Genomic DNA, 18,133 nt, shown 5'->3' with positions numbered 1-18,133 from the left:
CCAAACTGTAAAAGTCTCCTCCCGCTCCAGCCACACTCACTTCACCACCAGATTCATGGACACTTTTCTTCGTGCCGTTATCAGCCTCTTGCACCTTCTTAAACGATGTTGCCTCTGCTCTGCCCCAACTGAGCTCCCCTTGAAACTCTGCATTTATAATTTGAGATGTCTAGTTGGACTGCCTGCAAAATGAAATCACCAGTGCATCTTGATATATTTGACAATAAACTTGATCTCGAACCCACTAAGACCCTCAAGCTTCTCATTGTTCACCCAAGCAAGGTACTGTCTACCTTTAGCTGTGCAGAAGAGGAGAGTCAGAACAGTGAAACTCTCACTGCTCTGTAAGGCACAGTATCCCACATCCTTGCCCAGAACTGGTGCTGTGCTGCAAGTCTTGAATCACGCAAATTAATGAAATTGTGAAAAATAAATATTGAGCTCCTTGTTCTCTAACAATTAAATAGTTCCCATTCTTCACCTGCTCTTCCTAATACATCGAAATGCAGCCATATTTCATCATGGTCTGACGCAGCGACAGCAGGGAGAGATGTACATTAACGACTCAGTGGTTCCAAGGAGTCGGAAGAGATTTGGCATGTCATTGGATAATCTGTCAAGCTCCTACAGGTGCACTGTGGAATGTATACTGATTAGGTGCATCACGGCCTGGCTTGGGAATCCGACTTCCCTGGAAGACAGAAAACTGCAGAAGGCAGCCGGGTCCATCACAGGCTCCGATATGAAGTGCTGAATACGGGCTCAATTTTAACATTTAAGGAAGGAGTGGACAGGTACATGGATGGGAGGGCTATGGAGCAGGTGGGACTGGGTACACACTAGTCATCAATGGGAGGCGGTGCCTCAGCAAGGCAGCCAACATCATCAAGGACCCCCATCACCCTGGTCATAGCCTCTTCTCACCACTCCCTTCAGGCAGAAGGTACAGAAAGGCTGAAGACCAGCATCTCTCGGTTCAAGAGCAGCTTCCTTCCAACACTAATCAGGGACTACTCAGACACCACCAAAGGACTGTCTGCCCTATTTTAATGCCACTCTTTTGCACTAGGGTACCTGTTAATATTTATAATCTATCTTTTGTATTTATTGACTTTTCTATTTCATTCGATTAGTTTACTATGATACTTTGTCTTTACAAGTAACCGTTTGGCATCAGCAAACATTTTGGGACATCGTACAAAGTGTATGACAGTAAACACATAATCGTTATTATTGTCGATCCAGATCGGATCAATATTCTGGGTGCTTGAATCATCAGGATGGTGTGAATTTGAGCTTGGTCCTTATTTAACATCTTTCCATAAACATGCAGGAGAGAGAAAGCGAGAAGAAAATAAGAGTCAGAAGGAAAGAGAAAGAGAGAGGGAGACATGGAGACAAAGAGAGGCAAAGAAAAAGAGAGAGATAGAGAAAGAGAGGTCTTCAACCTATCAATGAGTTAACTTCATCAACTGCACATCTCCATAGCAACACTGACATTGACCAATCAAAATTAGATCTTTGACCTAACTATCCTTGTTGGTGAATTAAAACTATATTTGATTTAAAGTTATTGAATTTCTCTTGTCAGCCATTGATGGGTGGATTGTATGCAGTTTGGGTCATCCCTCTAAAGAAAGGATGACATTAAACTGGGAAAGGACCAGAAAAGATGGGGGGGGGGGAAACGAGTTGTAAGGGGAAAACTGGATAGGCTGGGACCTTTCTCCCTGGAGCATTATGGGTGGGTCAGCTGATAGAGGTTCGTAAAAGCAAGAGGAGCAGAGGGAAGGGAAATAGTCATGGTCTCTTTAGCAGGGGAGAGAAAGTTAAAAAAAAGTGGCGCGTTCAGCATAGCGCTTAGCACGGCGTTGTTCCAGCGCCAGTGATTGGGACTGGGGTTCGAATCCCACTGTCTGTAAGGTGTGCGTTCTCCCCATGTCTGCGTGGGTTTCCCTCGGGCAATCTGGTTTTCTCCACCGGGGGGGAAGGGGTTTATAGTTAACAGGCTGTAATTGGGCGGCACAGGCTCATGGTCCAAAAGGGCCTGTTACCACGCTGCATGTCTAGATTTAAAATGTAATAAATTTAAGGTGAGAGGAAAAAAGTCTCAAAGGGGAATTGAGGGAGGACTTCTTTACGCGGTGGGTGGTGTGTGTGGGACGAGCAGCCAGTCGAGGTGGCAGAGGAAGCGACAATTTTACATTCAAGCAACATTCCAACAGGTGCATACAGCCCTTCTCAAAGAGGGCCATAGGGCCTCCCTTGAAGGTGGAGGGGGGTGGGGAATGGACTGAAACAGAAGTAAAAACACAACGCTGGAGAAACTCATCAGGTCGAACAGTGCCCTTTATAGAGCAAAAATAAAGATACGGAATCAACGTTTCAGCCTTGAGCCCTTCTCCAAGGTTTTAAGCTTGGTCATGATTTGACATCTTGCCACATGGATGCAAGAGAGAGAAACCAAGAAAGAAAAAAAGAGATGGGGGAGAGAGGGGGGGGGGGAGAGAGGGGGGTGGAGAGAGAGAGAAAGAGAGTTTACCTTGATGAAAGGCTTCAGCCCGAAACGTTGGTTCTGTATCTTTATCTTTGCTCCTTAAAGGACACTGTTTGACCTGCTGAGTTTCTCCAGCATCGTGTTTTTACTTCAACCACGGTGTCTGCAGACTTTCGTGTTTTACTTCTGAAATCATAAAATATTTTTTGTGTTTCTCATGTAGTCGGTAGGAGAGAAGGATGGAAGAAACCAACTGAACTTGACTGCTTTTCATAAAACTATGAGGGCCATTGCCAGAAAAAGGATTTAAGAATGGCTGGATGCCTGAAAGCAGGCAAATGGGATTTACAGAATGGACAAGATGAGCCGAAGGGTTTGTGTCCGTGGGATATTTTGGGACCATTCTAAAATGGGTTGGTCAGAGGCATACAAGTCTTTCTTCCATGAAGCAGAGATACATTGGTAAGAGCGAATTGTAGCAAATCCAGTGATGAAGCTTCATTTGGAACTTATGCCTTAAGAAGTTTATTGAAATCAATGTACACAACATATCCATTTAAGAACATTAGCCATTTGCTATCAGGATACACTCTGGAATAAAGGTTCTGAACATTTAGTTCCATCACTCAAGAGCTTTTAATGGACGGCTATTATGACACATTAGTCTTTTGTTTATCTCTTCTTCTCCCTCAATTATAAATCAGAAATAAACTTTCTGATTGAGTCCCATGAATTAAGTAATAAACTCTTAGTGTTCAAAGAACACATTTAGTCCATTGTTCCTGTTCCTGCCTGAGTTCATTGACAATAATCCCATTCTTTCCACATACATTTCTTTTAAAATTATTAGTTATAATCAAATCTGTTTCCTCTCCCTTTCAGGACACTGCAGCTCACGTCTCTACTTCCTCAAGGGTTTGTCGAGGTTCCGGATGATGTCGGAAACCTTGGCAAACTTCTGGTGGAAAGTGGACTAACTGGCTGCATCATGGTCTGCATCATACCCCGACCATAAAGCCCTCCAAAAGATAGTGGACACAGCCCAGGACATCACAGGCAAAACCCTCCCCACCATCAAGAACATCTATAGGGAACGCTGCCGTTGGAGAGCAGCAACAATCATCAAGGATCCACACCACTCAGCACACACTCTGTTCTCGCTGCTGCCCTCAGGAAAGAGGTATCGGTGCCACAAGACTCGCACCACCAGGTTCAGGAACACCTGCTACCCCTCCACGATCAGACTCCTCAACGACAAACTTAAACAGGGACTCAGTTAAGGACTCTTACTTTGAACATTTTTTTAAATTATTTTTTTTCTGTATAAGTGCAGTCAGTTTGTTTACATTTCTTTCTTTGCTTATATTGCTCTCTTTTCCTTGAGTATAATTTACACGACTGATAAGGGAAAATTCCTCCTGGCCCACAGGAAAAAAAGAATCTCATGGTTACATGTGATGTCATGAATGTAACCATATAACAATTACAGCATGGATGCTATGTGATGCTAATAAAGCCTTACTCTGTATTTGCTGGATGTTGGTTGAACTTGTAAGTACAGGTGGTCCTCTCATCAGATGTTGAAAAAAATCATGTCTAAAAAGGGCAGTGGGATCAGTGTGGGGACCGACACATGCTGTGGGGAGAGAGCGGGGCAGTGGGATCAATGTGGGGACCAACATGAGGCTGTGGGGAGAGAGCAGGACAGTGGGATCAGTCTGGGGACCGACACATGCTGTGGGGAGAGAGCGGGGCAGTGGGATCAATCTGGGGACCGACACATGCTGTGGGGAGAGAGCGGGGCAGTGGGATCAGTGTGGGGACTGAAGCATGCTGTGAGGAGAGAGCAAGACAGTGGGATTAGTGTGGGGACCAACACGGGGCTGTGGGGAGAGAGCGGGGCTGTGGGGAGAGAGTGGGGCAGTGGGATCAGTGTGGGGACCAACATGGGGGTGTGGGGAGAGAGCGGGACACTGGGATCAGTATGGGGAATGACACAGCGCTGTCGGTAGAGACTGAAAATTCGAAGTACAGTACGGATTCAAAACATCATAACTTTGAAAAATCATAAGTCAGGGGCTATCTGTAATTATGAGTATACAAAACAAAAAGATTCCAGACCAGAATAACCATATAACCACTTACAGCACAGAACAGGCCAGTTCGGCCCTACTAGTCCATGCCGTAACAAACTCCCACCCTGCAAAGTAAAAACATAATGCTGGAGAAACTCAGCCGGTCACGAAGGGTACTTTATATAGCGAAGATAGAAATACATTGGGCTTGAGCCCTTCACCAAAATGTAGGTGGGTGCCTGAACAACATGGTGGGGAGCAGGGGGAGGAGCACAGTCCCACAGGCAAGAGGTGTGTGGAATGTGAATCTGGGTGAGTACATGCTCGTAGAGCTTGAGAACAGCAGGGATTACAGATGGGGAGCCGTGCTAGAGAACCTGACAGAACTTCCGTTGGAGAGAGAACATCTTGAGGGGAGGCATCCCTCGAAGAGATTTTGCAGTGGAGCAACTGAAAGGGGTGAAGCTTGAAAGTCTGCAGATGATGTGATTGAAGTGAAGGCAGCATCTGTGTTTTCACTAAGATTCCAGCCTACAATTCTTAATCAACTTTTACATTATTTGCTATTATTTTACGGTAATTTTTAATTCTAAATAAGCGACACATCGACCCTTAGACGTTTGTGTGGTCCATTGCAAAAATTCAATGATTGTCTCAACACTACTCCCTGCCCCATTCCCAACCGACCTCCCCTCTTCTCCTCTCCTACCTTCATTAGTCCATTATACCGGAACCTCTTGGCCTTTCTCCAGCTCAACACACAGACATGCTGGGAAAACTCAGCAGGTCACCAAGCATCCAAAGGATGGAAAGGGTAACTAATGGTTCAGGCCTGGGCCCTTCATCAAGAATAAGAGAAAAATACGGGAAGGCACCCGAATACAAGGTGGGAGAAGAGAGAGTCAACAACGAGCACCTTTTTTTTCTGGGGGAACGATAGTGAGTACCAGAGGACATTGTGGGGTGGCATGGTTGGCGTAGCGGTTAGTGCAATGCTGTTGCTATGCCAGTGACACGTGTTCGAATCTCGCACTGTCTGTAAAGAGTTTGTACGATCTTTCTCTGTCTGTGTGGGGTTTTCCCCTGAGGCTATGGTTTTCTCCCACCCTTCAAAATGTACAGGAGGTTGTAGGTCAATAAGGTGTAATTGGGGGGCATGGGCTCATGGGTCAAAAAGGCCTGTTACTGCGCAGTAAATCTAAATGTAAAAATGAAAATGGAAACCTTTCCTGTCTATATGTTACTCCAGTTGTCCTTAGAATAAATGATCTGAAGATTACTTTCATGTAATAGTACAGAACTTGTAATATTACACAAAAATGCCCTCTGCCTGCCATAAAGCAGACAAAGAGTTGTCATCAGTGTCACATGGTGCCCCTTACATTACAAGAGAAGCAAGAGAGACCCTTCAGAGTCACCAAGTGCCCGTGGATTCGCCTCCAGCACTCCTGCAGAAGCCTGTTCAATCCATCAGCAACCCAAGCTCCAGGTCCAAACCTCCGACACAAACAGGAAGCCTTCAGCGCCCGAGGCCCTTCAGGAACCCTTCTTTCTTACCCTCTGCGCCCTCTGGAATCCCGGCTCCCATGAAGCAGGGTCCCATGATGCAAGATAGAATACTGCCAACAGAGTTTTGGGTTGAGTTGATGTTTAGTGACCAGAAGAACTACAGAACCATACAATAGATTTAAAAGGAGATTGAAATTCTGCATAAGCTTTCTTTCATTTTATCTGTCGTCATAGTAACAAAAGGGTGAGATTGCACCCATGCCCAGTAAGTTCACGATTATAAAATCTCGCCTCTTCTTCTATTTATCATTTTCTTATAAATAAAGCACAACTAATTCTACTGAAGAAACAGTGGTTGCTTTTATTTAACTGGCATTGTATCCATTAACTTAAAAAAAAATTTGCCTCACAGAAAATAAAGCATTGCTATTGAACTGATAAAAAACCTTCATTGGGTCATTTCAGGAAGCAGCTGATTTGTTCTTCATTGAAAGACTCACCTGAGCTGTGGGAGTGTTGTTGGGGGGGGGGGGGGGAAATGGAAGAGCCCATCACCTGATTGTGTCAAACTTGACCCCCACTCTCAATTGTAAATCAGCTCATCAGTTCCCAGAGATTATTCTCTGGGGAATCAGTTGCTAGGCGATGTACAATGTAAAAGAGAAGTGGCCAATTTCTTGCCATACTGCACATGGGTAACTCTGAACCAAGAAGCAGAGAAGGTGGAGGAATAATTAGATGAGGGCCACACACTGGGCAAGGAATACTTCGAAAGGTCTTGCTGTTCTTTCTTCATTGATCTACAACATCTTGCTTTGATATCGTCAGTTCAATTCCAGTAATAAAACTTGGTGAAACTGAAGCAAGCAAGAAAGAGCGGGAGGAATCAATTAGTTGCTTCAGGGACTCAGTGGGTCATGCAGCATCCGTGGGTAGAAATGTTCAGTCAACATTTCAGGCCGGGACCCTATCTTGACCTTAAAGTGGGAAGGGCAGATGTCAATTAGAGCAAAACCCCTGTTATCTGTGATTCAAGCAACTGGCAGCCTCAAGAAACCAGCAAAAAAAAAATCAGAAAATAAATAGGTAAAAAATATGGGTTTAAAATTGGCGTGTCTCACCATTACGCAGCATGCAGTTTCAAGCAACCAGAAAATTCACTTATTCGGTATCTACCAATCCTCATAGAGGTTTTATTGTCTATCCAGGGGTGGGAGAAGTTGGGGAGGGGCTAAGAAGTGATAGGGTATTGGACAGAAAGTGGGAGAGGTGGAGAGACCGGGAAAGGGAGAGAAGGTGAAGGAGAAAATTAGGAATAGGACTAACTTTAAATTTTTAAACAGTAACAGGCCCTTACGACCAACAAGTCTTCGCTGTTCAATTTACACCCCAATTAACCTACACCCCCAGTACATTTTGAAAGGTGGGAGGAAACTGGACCACCCAGCGAAAACCCACGCAGATACGGGGAGAGCATACAAATTCATTAGAGACAATGCGGGATTCGAACCCCCAGTCCCGATCGCTGGTGCTGTAACAGCATTGCACTAACCATGCCACCCCAAAGAAGAGTTAAATAGTATACTCAAAGAAAAGATAGAAACAGTGGAATCATAGAGAGATGATTAGAAAAGTCACTACTTGTGCCATTGGGTCCAAGGAATGATAATGCTAAGCCTCAGGTTTACTTTTGGCCTCAACCAGACCATGGATGAGGCCAGGGACAGACACAGCCATGTAGGACAGGTGGAGGGAATTGAGGGGGTACTGGGAGATGAAGCTTAGTCCCAGAGAGAGAGAGAGAGAGAGAGAGAGAGAGAGAGTGCTGATGATCAGTGAAGCAGCCTGTGGTCTCACTGATGTAGAGGAAGTCAAGCTTATTGTCATTTGATTGTACAAATACAACCCAACAAAACAGGGTTCTCCAGTTCTCGGTCCCTGAGGCGTGCCAGTGCTCAGTGTGACACTACTTGACATTCTGCCACTGACCCTGTGGTCGTTCTATTAGGAGGTTTTCCACCAGCCTTTGGGGAATGAAACGCCGAGCTGAAGCCAATGAAGAGTAGCCTGGCGTAGGAAGCCACACTGGGGCACTCCGAATCCAGTAGATAAGGCTGTGGGATGTTGGTGACTTGCAGGTGAGGAACCCACACAGACTGCAGGTTGCTGGCAACTGAAGGTCAAAGGACTCGCACCAGGTTGCTGGCTGCTGGTAACTCGAGGTCAAAGGCCTCGCACCAGGCTGCGGGCTGCTGGCAACTCAAGGTCAAAGGCCTCGCACCAGGCTGCGGGCTGCTGGCAACTCAAGGTCAAAGGCCTCACACCAGGCTGCGGGCTACTGGCAACTCAAGGTCAAAGGTCTCGCACCAGGCTGCGGGCTGCTGGAGACTGGCTCATGAGAACCAGGCATTGGAACCGGGATTCGAGAGGGTGCTGAGGGAAAGGAGAGTTCCTGAAGGGCTGAAGGCTTCCTCATTGTCCTGCAGGTTTAGATTTGGGCTCGTTGCTGATGGTGTGAACTGAACTGGAGTCTTTCATGGCTGCAGAGGCTGTTGAAGTGCTGCAGACAAATCTCTTGGTGTCTCTGAGGGCACTCTCTTCTGCTTCTCTTTCTTTGACTGTAAGGGGCACCGGACAAGGCTAATGGCAACTTTTTGTTTGCCTTATGCCAGTAAAGGTAATTTCATGTAACATTACATTTCATTATTTTATTACACAACAATAAATAGTATCTGATCTGATCTGGAGATTGGAGAATATCAATGGGTCAAGTAACGTCAATAGATAGAAATAGTTAGTCTGCGTTTTGATTCTGGACAGTTTGTCAAGATTAAATATTGAAGGGGTGATATCAAGGGGAGGAGGAAAAAGGAGAGAGAAGAATCTGGGGTGGGGAAGTATCAGGAGGTAATAGGTGCTCTGTGACTAGTAAGGGATTGCTTAAGGAGGAATGTGGGTGGAAAGAAAAAGTTTGAAAACCCCTGTTTTAATCATCCCTCATTGACTTGTTACGTTCCCGATTTCAGAACTCCAAACAAAATGGACCAATGACAATTTTTCTCAAGCAAAATAATTCAGTCACAATTGGGTCTAGATAAGTGGTTTTCAACCTTCTCTTTCCCACCCACACTCCAACTTAAGCAATCCCTTACTAATCACAGAGCATAGGGATTACTTAAAGTGGGATGTGAGTGGGAAGAAAAAGGTTGAGGACCATTAATTTAGAGGAATACAGGATATAAGCCCAATGCAGGCAGTGATGGAGGGAGATTTTGGTTGGCATGGGCAGATCAGGCACTCTTACAGGTGTACCTGTAGAAGTTATTAAGGGTCATATCCATTTTCCTAAGTCTTCTGAGGATGTTGCACTTTCCTGGCCATTGCATTGGTGTGGGTGGACCAGAACATGTCCCTGAAGATTTTTAACCCTCAGCACCTAAAGCTGCCTCCTATCTCCACCTCAGCACTGTTGATACGGACCAGGGAATGAGCTCCGCCCCCCTCTGGAGGTCTATGACCAGCTGCTTGGTCTCGCTGACATTGAGGTAGAGGTTGTTGTCCTGGCCACAAGTACAGATATATTTACACACTGTTAATATACTTGCAACATTATTCCATGTATCATGTTACTTTTCCCTTTTTGACCTTCCTCAGTGCATGTGTAGAAATATTAAAGGGACAAAATAGTCCAGAGTAATCCAGTCATGAGTATGTAGCTGGTAAAATCACCATTCAATGGCCTTAAACTAAGAGGTCTCGTGGGTTATTTTCAATGTTTGGTGGGTCTGGAATCACAAAAAGTCCCTGCAATAAAGGCCTTTTGGCCCATTTAGTTGATTCTGCCTCTCTCAATCCCATTACACTGAACAATGAAGATTTTGCTTAAACACTTTTGGGTGTATTTTATGGATTTTGGGCTGTTGATCATGAAAATCATCTTCAGATTTTCCCATCACATACTGATTTTGAGATATAACCTGTTTTTGTGATTTCCTGTCATATTTTTAATGTGCTTTAAGCAGACAAAACCATGAAGTGCAGCTTGTCACTGAAAATTCATTTTCCGTATTCGCACTTGGACGTCTTCCCGGCTGATCCTGGTGCAGTCAGTGATGAACATGGTGAAAGGTTTCACCAGGACATTACGACCATGGAAAAGTGGTATCAGGGCATCTGGAATCTGGGCAGAAGCAATCAAGGGAATCAGGTGGGCTACAGATTCTGGAGGATGAATACTTGTTAAACCGGAGATCACTGGAGCTCAAAGAACATGTCATGCCCAACATGACATTTTAAACCAACCAATCTAAAATGCCACACCAGCAGTTTCACTGGTGCTTCTTGTACTTGACACTTGACGTCACAACAAGTGTATATCGCTTTGGCAAGTCAGGAATATCAACACGAGATAAATATAGGTGTCCGATCCAAGTACATAGCAGGCTGACGGAAGTATGATCTCCAATGTTAACACATTGACAAGAGACTCACTCAACAGTTCAACCAGAAATCGTCGAAAATAAATTACCATGTCAAGTCAACTCTCGAGATGAAGCTTCCCCGAGGACAAATTCACCCACAGTGACCCCGGTTTCATCTAAAGGAAAATAGAATCTTGAAAAATCAGGAATCCCAGCATCCCTGGGCCTTCTCTCATCCATCAGAAAGGCACTTTCAAACTCTGATTGGGCCATTGAACCACCTTGGTACTCATCCTAACACTATAGACTAGATGCCCCGGTCTTAGCTGAGAGCAAGGGATGAGTCACATCAAATAATGGTGTCTCTGCTCCACCCCATGCTCTTCTATCTCACCCCATCACCGCCTTGATTTCAATTTCAATTTAGACATACAGCACAGTGACAGGCCCATTCAGCCCATGAGTCAATTGACCTACAACCCTTGTACGTTTTTGGAGGGTGGGAACCCACGCAGAAATGGGGAGAATGTACAAACACCTTGCAGACAGCGCCAGATTTGAACCCCGGTCACTGGTGCTGTAACAGCTTGACGCTAATCATCCCACTGACTTTTCTCACCCTGCTAAAGACTCACCAAGAAGTTCCTCTCACCACAGATGCTGCCTCGCCCAACTGTTTTACTTTGTGACCTCCAGGATCAACAATCTTTTGCCTCAGTTGTGGTCCCCTCCTGTTCCTTGTATCCTTACATAGGTTCTACTTACATCTGTCTTTGCTGTTCACACCGACCTCTTAAGCAAGGTTGACAGAGCTTGGGCTTTTCGCTTTGGAGTGACAAAGGATGAGAGGGGTGTATAAGATTATATATAATCTTAAACACAAGGTGAATGAGGGCCCTGGGTAGGGTGGTCAGCCAGCAACTCTTTCCCGGGGTGAATGTAGCAAATGGTGGTGGAGGCTGGTACAATAGGGACATTCAAAAGACTCAGCCACATGGATTTAAGTAAAATAGAGGATTATGGATTTGGGGGAAGGAGGGTTAGATTGTTCTTGAGTAGGTTTACATCGGTCAGTACAACATTGAAGGGCTGGAATGCTTCGCATTCTCCCAGGAAAGCAAGTACCACATGCTCCTACAGGCTGGGGAAAAATTTCTCCAAGATTCTCTCGAACTGCCATTTTCAACGAGGGCCCTCTGGGGGCCACAGCACATTGAAGTAAAAGCCTTATTTTCTTTTCAGCTCACATAACATAAATATTTTTTATGCTTTTTTTATGTGGTCAGTAGGAGAACAGAAAAAAACCAAAATATGACTGCTTCAGAGGGAAGGAGGCCCACAAACTTTGAGCAGAGTCCTAAGGGGGCCATAGCCAAAGAAATGTTGGAAATGGCTGATCTAAAGGATCCCTGACTCTCATAGCTATAGGCCTCAATCTTTGTGTTCCACCCTGTGGGACCCCCTTCCTTGCACTTGCTTTGAGGATCTCATAACATAACATAACAATTACAGCATGGAAACAGGCCATTAGGCCCTTCTAGTCCGCACCGAACCAAACACCCCTTTCTAGTCCCACCTCCCTGCACAATGCCCATAACCCTCCATCTTCTTCTCATCCATATACCTGTCCAACCTTTCCTTAATAATACAATTGACTCCGCCGCCACTATTTCTCCCGGAAGCTCATTCCACACGGCTACCACTCTCTGAGTAAAGAAGTTCCCCCTCATGTTACCTCTAAACCTCTGCCCCTTAATTCTTAACTCATGTCCTCTTGTTTTAATCTTTCCTCCTCTTAACGGAAATAGTCTATCCACATCCACTCTGTCTATCCCTTTCATAATCTTAAATACTTCTATCAAATCCCCTCTCAACCTTCTACGCTCCAAAGAATAAAGACCTAATCTGTCCAATCTCTCCCTATACTCTAGATGCTTAAACCCAGATAACATTCTGGTAAACCTTCTCTGCACTCTCTCCACTCTGTTTATATCCTTCCTATAATTAGGCGACCAGAACTGCACACAGAACTCCAAATTAGGCCGCACCAACGTCTTATACAATCTCAACATCACCTCCCAACTCCTATATTCCATGCAATGATTGATAAAGGCCAGCATACTAAAAGCCTTCTTCACCACCCTATTCACGTGAGTTTCTACCTTCAGGGAACGATGTACCGTTACTCCTAAATCTTTCTGCTCTTCTGTATTCATCAATGCTCTCCCATTTACCACGTATGTCCTATTCTGATTCTTCTTACCAAAATGAAGCACCTCACACTTATCAGCATTAAATTCCATCTGCCATTTTTCAGCCCACTTTTCTAAGCAGCCCAAATCCCTCTGCAATCCTTGAAAACCTTCTTCATTATCCACTATTTCACCTATCTTAGTATCGTCTGCATATTTACTAATCCAATTCCCCACCCCATCATCTAGATCATTAATGTATATAACGAACAACAATGGGCCCAATACAGATCCTTGAGGCACACCACTGGTCACCGACCTCCAACCTGACAGACAATTATCCACTACCACTCTCTGGCCTCTCCCTTTCAGCCAATGTTCAATCCATTTGACTATCTCAAAATTTATACCTAAAGACTGCACCTTCCTAACTAACCTTCCATGTGGTACCTTATCGAAGGCCTTACTGAAGTCCATATAGACAACATCCACTGCGCTACCCTCATCCACATTCCTAGTCACCTCTTCAAAAAATTCAATCAGATTGGTCAAACATGACCTTCCTCCCACAAATCCATGTTGAGTGCTCCTGATCAGACCCTGTCTATCCAGATGTTTATAAGTACTATCTCTAAGAATTTTCTCCATTAATTTACCTACCACAGACGTCAAACTTACAGGCCGATAGTTGCCAGGCTTCCTCCTTGAACCCTTTTTAAATAACAGAACCACATGCGCAATGCGCCAATCCTCCGGCACTATCCCCATATCTAATGACATTTGGAAAATTACCACCAGAGCCTCTGCTATTTCCTCCTTCACTTCTCTCAATGTCCTGGGGAAGATCCCGTCTGGTCCCGGAGACTTATCCACCTTTATATTCTTCAAAAGCCTTAAAACTACACCTTTTGTAATCTCTATATTCCCCATATTTACCCAATTTGCCTCTGCTATTTCCTCTTTCACTTCTCTCAATGTCCTGGGGAAGATCCCGTCTGGTCTCGGAGACTTATCCACTTTTATATTCTTCAAAAGCCTTAAAACTACACCTTTTGTAATCTCTATATTCCCCATATTTACCCAATTTACCCCATCTGATCATCCTTAAGTCCCAGTCTGTTTGAGCTTTTAACTTCCTCATACTTTCCACACCTCCCCTCCACTAATTCCATCTACACCTCTTGCAGCCTCAGGAAAGATGCCATAATATAAAGCGACCCATCCCACCCCGGTAACACTCTCCTCTTCCCCCGCTACCACCCTCTTCCTTTGGATAGATGATGCACAATTTTTAAAACACAAACATTCTGAATTAAGGTCAATTTCTTTCCTGCTGCTATCAGGCTCTTGAATGGCCCCCTCATTGGTTAAAGACGATGCCCTTGCACTGTTTAACTGTTCTTTTCCCTATATCCTGCATTTATCCTCATGCCACTCTATCCTGAACTTTCTCACACTTTAACTGACAGTATACAGTAAAAAGTCCAAAACTCCAGGTGTCAGAAATCTGGACCAGCCAAGAAACCAGACTTTTCAACAACTCCCGGCTTTTGTGTGCTTGTGTGTGTTCATTGCATGCATGTGTGCATGCATTGGATGTGTGAATTTATAAAGAGAAATGGAACGGAGTAAAGTATCCAAGAAAACGGGGTCTTATAAAGAGATTCTATGAGGACCTGGAAAATCTCAGGATTGTAGCAACCTGAGAGAGCCTCTGCTTCCTCAGGAGTTTGCGGAGGAGCTAGTGGAGTTGTTCAAGTGAACCGGTATGGACTTGAAGGGCCGACATGGCCTGTTTCTGTGCTGTAAATGGTTAAAATGGTAAGTGCCAAAGATGCTGGAGAATCTGGAAAAACCAAAAATCCAGACTGATCAAATCGCTGAGCAGTCCGAATTTTAGGACTTTTACTGGACTCTGCGCTTTGTTTTACCTGCTGTATGTAAGGGTGGTTGCTGCGCCTGGATAGCATGCAGAACTAAGCTTTTCACTGTATCTTGATAATAAACAATTTAATATTCCTGATTCAATATTCATGAACTGTGACAGTTGACTTGTACACTAACCTCCCTTGGCTGACTAATGCACTTTGAAAGACTCGCAACATGAACATTTTGAGTGCAATTCTCCCTGGTGTACTTTTCTGTGCTATACATAATGCACAACAAGCAAAAGAAGAGAACTGGGTCATTTATATAATATAACCAAGCAGTGGCTGGTTCATTAGCAAGTCAAATCCTTCATACAGATGATGATTGATGAAGGAATAGACTGGATTGGATTATTAACAGAACCGAGGCCTCCAGTAATTTGGAGGAGCAAATCCTTATATGCCGTTTGGAATTAACGCCGACTTCCCCAGTTTCCAGTCGGCCACTGCCCTAGCTCCTTCCATTCCCCATCCCTCTGTCTCCTTTCCTCCACCTCTCCACCCCCTTCCCTCTCCATTCAGTGAACCATCCCTTCCTCCTATCACCTCTCAGCTTTTTTCTCTTCTGCCCTCCCACCCAGATCCACCGAGGAGCAATTGCCTGTGACCCTGTGCTCTTCCCCCTGTCCCCCTCCAGCGTTTTATACAGGTGTCTGCCTGCTTTTGCCTCATACCCTGAGGAAGGGTTCAGGCCCGAAACGTTGGTTATGCATCTTTGCCACATAACGTTCGCTGCTTGACCTGCTGAGTTTCTCCAGCAATTTTGTGTAAGAAACTCACTAGTGGTGAACTTTTCACAACCTCTAGATATTCCATAGTGCTTTAAAACCAATTTATACAGACCATGGCTAGTTGGTATCAAAGGTTATGGGGAGAGGGCAGGGGAGTAGGCTGAGTGGGAGATTGATGGAATAGCAGTGCGAGCTCAAGGGGTTACATGGCCTCCTACTGCTCCCATATCTAATGGTCTTGTGTGACTTTTCCTGGAACTTTGAATCTGTGATTTTTGGTTTTCAAATTATCTGCTGATGGGAACTGCTTCCTTTACTGAACCAGACTAAACCCATCACGTGATTTCTCCTCCCAACCTTGCACCAAATAAAAGCCACACACATCTCCTTCTTGAACCACTTTACTGATCACCCATTCTCTCACTGACACGTCTATTCATGGCTTCATGCGCTGCCAAATCGAACAATATTCCGTCTCAGCCATCCCCATCCAAATGACATCAATACTGATCTTTCCAATTTCCATTAACTCCTTCCCACGGTCTCTCTCTTTCCCTGCACCTCTGTCTCCCTTCGTCTAGCTCCCAATCCTCTTCCCTTTCTTCTTCTGTCTGAGAACTATCCTTCTTTGACCTCTCTCCTATCACATCTCAGCTTGTTTCCCTTCTCCCCTCCCTTTTACCTCTCACTTGTTAGCTGTCACTCTCCCCCCCCACCTTTTCCCTTTCCTCACTCCTCTTCCCCCACCCCTACCTTTTCCTTCTGTCTTTTACCTGTTTTCCCTGATTCCTGAAGGAGGGCTCAGGCCCAAAATGTCGACTGCCTTTCACTTCCCGTGGATGCTGTGTGACCTGCTGACTTTCTCAGCCAGGTACTCCATCTGGGCCGGATACTTTCCTTGGATTCACTCTCTGGAAGGCAACATGCACATCGTCCTCTGATACCGACAGGATGGGATCATCAGGGGACGTGGGGGTGCGGAGGGGTGGTTCTTCGGTGTTACTGTGGTCAAACTGAACATAGAAGGCATTGCCATCTGCTATTGGTTTTGTAGTAGGTTATGGTATTTAGGCCCTGCCTCAGCTGTCGGGTGTCCTTTGTGGAGTCCATGTTTGCCCTGAATCTCTCCTTCACCCAGGATATAGCTTTTCACAGATAATACCTGCTACTTCTGCATTGCCCTGGATCTCTTGACTTAAATGTCTGTGATTTGGCTCCCTGCTGAGTCTCTCCAGCACGTTTGTGGATTGCACTTGACCCCAGCCTATTTTCTCGTTTAACTCTTTCAAACTTTCTGCCTCTCACCTCAAACCTATGCCCTCTTGTATTTGACATTTTTGACCTGGGATAAAGATCTTGACTGAGTACCCGACTGATGCCCCTTGTAATTTAATAAACTTCTTTCAGGTCTCCCCTCAGCCGATGACACTCCAAAGAAAACAATCAAACATACTTAAGTCTCACCTTGTACTTTATACTCTTCAATAAAAGCAACATCGTATTTTTTAAATTTTAGACCTGCATCACGGTAACAGGCCCTTCCAGCCCATGAGCCTGTGCCACCCAATTTACACCCAATTAACCTCCAAGCCCCCGGTACGCTTTGAAAGGTGGGAGGAAACCGGAGCCTCCGGAGAACACCCATGCAGACACGGGGAGAACAAACAAATTCCTTACCAACAGTGCAGGATTCAAACCCCCTTCCGATCACTGATGCTGTAACAGCGCTGTGCTAACCACTAAGCCAACTGTGAATTTCTTCTGCACCTCACCAAAGCCTCCACAACCTTCCTGTAATGCAGCAACCATAACTGCACACAATAGTCCAAATGTCATCTGCAACATGACTTCTTGACATTTATGCTCCACACTGTAACCGACGGTTCAAGATTCAAGGTTCAAAGTTCAAGGCTCCTTTTGTTACCAAGTAATAATACATTACATTTTGCTTGCTGTAAGGAAGACAGAGAGTCCCTTTAGTGGTCAGCATGGACAAGTGGGGCCGAAGGGCCTGTTTCCGGACTGTAAAACTCCATGGCTGGATTGTGTTGCTGAGGGTGGTGGCTGCTGGTACAAAAGGGACTCTTAAATAAGCTCGTGGCTGTAAAAATATAAGTTATGAGTGTGATCATTGTGGAGTAGATTAACAGGGGTCAGCACAACATCATGGGCTGAAGGGCATGCATTGTGCTGGAATGTTCTTCTATGCCTCTATGGCAGTGGTTCTCAACCTTTTTCTTTCCACTTACATCCCACTTTAAGCAATCCCTATTGCCATCGATGCTCTGTGATTAGTAAGGCATTGCTTAAGGTGGGATGTGGGTGGAAAGAAAAAGTTTGAAAACCACTGTTTTAATTGTCCCTCATTGACTCATTATGTGCATGGTTTCATAACTCCAAAGGAAATGGGCCAATGACAATTTTTCTCAAGCAAAATATTTCAGTAATAATCGGGTCTAGAGCAGTGATTCTCAACCTTCCTTCCCACTCACATCACACCTTAAGCAATCCCTTACTAATCACAGAGCATCGATGGCATAGGGAATACTTAAAATGCTACGTGATTGGAAAGAAAAAGGTTGAGACCCACTGCTCTCTGGTATTGAGAGTCTGAAGAAGTGGCCCAGCATGTCTTTGAAAGATTCCTCACACTTGGTTTTTATAACACTGCACTTTGCATGTTTTCACACTGAATCACCACACTTTTGTTTCATCATGCCCATGGGTGGCCATTGGGAGGCCACTCATCTCAATTCCCCACCCCATTCCCTTGCTGACAT

Source organism: Narcine bancroftii, chromosome 1 (assembly GCF_036971445.1).
Source record: "Narcine bancroftii isolate sNarBan1 chromosome 1, sNarBan1.hap1, whole genome shotgun sequence".
NCBI classification, from domain to species: domain Eukaryota; kingdom Metazoa; phylum Chordata; class Chondrichthyes; order Torpediniformes; family Narcinidae; genus Narcine; species Narcine bancroftii.
Note: the sequence above shows the minus strand (reverse complement) of the source record.